The following is a 2,537-nucleotide window of genomic DNA, read 5'->3' as shown; positions in this document are numbered from 1 at the left end:
CAAAAACAAATGTAAATTGTTTTTCTTGGAAAAGACATTCTCCCATTGCACACAGGTCTTGTGTAAATCAAAGAAATCAATAGATTAATATCCATTAAGCATCTCATGCTCTACTGACTGAGCCAGCCAGGTGATTCCAGTTATATTCATTCCAACCACAAAAAGAAGATCTGCATTTTTCAAACCAAACAGCTGACCAACAGTTGTTATGTGAAGCCAATCTCTAAGTGATAAGTGGCTGTCATTGTGCTCCAACTATGTGCTCTGTATCTGTCATCTTATTCTCTCAAGATGTCTTTAGACAGGTGGTTATATACACTCTCAGAAGAACTTTGGCCTTTCATGCCTTAATTATGATAAACCTTAGTGCCTTTGGATGTTTATAGGGCAGAAGGGCCTATAACGAGTATAGGGATGAATGAAGGAAAGAATAAGTAGGTATGTCAGGGCAACATCACATCGAGTTGTCTGTCTTGTGGACACACTTCTGGAGATTAAACATTTTTGCTTTATCACAAATCTATAGTGTGGGGGGGAATTATTAAGAGCCAGAAAAGAGACTGTATCAGAATATAATATTAGGGCCCATGAACGTTATCTTCATTTTAACCATTGTGTCTAGAGAGCTTAAATTTGATCATTAACATTCTCCTAGAACAGACATTCTTGAGAGAGATCCAGGAAGCTATGGGATAATGATAATTATTGTTTCTACAATTTTTACACTATCACCTCACGAAAAGTTCCAAAACAGTAAAAACAGCCATTGTATCCTATTTAAATTCTCTAAAGTCAGAGAATATGTGGTGACTCTGCTTTTATTTTTGGTTGGAAAACTATAGTTATCTATTTAAAAGAAGCAATGCATTATGTATTTTGGAGCCAAACTGCTGTGTCGATTTATCAGCTTGTCATACAGAGGCAGTTAGAAGCATAAACCAGATAAGACCAAAAGCCTAGTGATAGAATTTAGAGCAGTAAGTATTACTGAAAGAAATAATTGAAAATAGTGCCGTGCCGCACATGCAGCTGAAGAGAACACAGTAGAAGCATGGTGCCAGGAATCACACTCTTTTGGGGCCTGAAAGTGGACGGAGCTGGGAGAATTATTGAAACTCTCTGCATCTCTTTTATCTTTGTAAAGCTTCTTATTTGGATAACCTTTAAGATCTTTTATATCTCTAGATTTTTCATTACTCCCTTATTATGAAACTTTTTTGGAGAATTGTAGCGTAGCTTGGTAGACAGTAGTTGGGAGTGGGACTATAGAACCAGACACACATGGCTTCCAATAGCAGCTCAGCATCAGATTGAGGGCCACAAGAGTTGCATGGTCTTAGCCAAGTCATTTAACCTCTCTGGGCCTCAGTTTCCCAGATGTAGATGGTATTTACTTGTTATTAGTACATTATATGATGCATACAAGCTTTCCTGGAACTGTCTTTCCAACTGGGAAAACTGTGACAAAAGTTATCTAGCTTTTGGGAAATCATTTTGACTTTGAATCTTGCGTTCAACTAGTTATCAGCATGGATTCTATGATAAGGATGAAGAAAAAGGGACAAGTTTTAAACTACATTGACCTATAGGTCATATTTGCTTCACTTGGCTCTTCAATGACCTCATTCAACACAAGTTTTTTGCTCTGCTGCATGCACCCAAATTGTGTTCCATACCTGACCATTGGTTTCACTAGGCGTGGCTAAGTCCACGGTAAAGGTTACCTCTGCATTTATATGAAATTTTTGGGCAATACCGCTAACCAAGAGTACTTTGTGCCCAGAGTAAAGAACAGAAAGAGAAAAAGCCCAGGGCAGTTTTGCAGGCTTGGGAAAGTCTGAAAAATTTCTGTAGCTTAGTTGCCATGTGGATTTCTGATCATTTCATTAGAAGATATCACATGATTGAAATAATTTTTAAAGAGGTAATAACAATGATAGGATATTAAAAATTATTTTCTAATGTGCAAATCATCCAAAGTTGGCCTTCGAAACTCATAAATGTGTATGTTGAGGTGGGTTGGGGGTGGGAATAATACGTGCTAATGGGTTCCAGTGAAAATTAACATGAAATTTGAAAACATCAAGGTCAAGAAAGCATTGCAAACCACATTACTCTATGTAGGTTAAAATGTTCCCAGGCATAGATGATGGCCATAGGCACAAAATGTAAGCTAGGACTTAAGTGCAAGGAACAATTTGGGTTGAACCCATGCAGAGCAATTGCTGTCTCAAACCCATTTGTTCGTGTTCACAGGGTTTGAACACACACAATGAATGCCACATGTTCCGGTTTCTGTTAATCAACATTAAGTCCAAATTCATCCTTAAGAAAAAAATCTAACCTACATAGTGTTCTATTTTATAATAACTTCCTTTTTACATTTTCATTTGTATAGCAAAATTTCCATTAAATAACAATAGACGTAGTAAATATTTCCCACATTTCATTTTCCAGAGAGAACTACAAAATCCCAGAAAAATCAGTTTTTAAAACTACAGATTTTAAAACATAATATAGAATAAAAAGACCTGATT

This window comes from Macaca nemestrina, chromosome 13, assembly GCF_043159975.1.
Source record: "Macaca nemestrina isolate mMacNem1 chromosome 13, mMacNem.hap1, whole genome shotgun sequence".
NCBI lineage: Eukaryota > Metazoa > Chordata > Mammalia > Primates > Cercopithecidae > Macaca > Macaca nemestrina.
Note: the sequence above shows the minus strand (reverse complement) of the source record.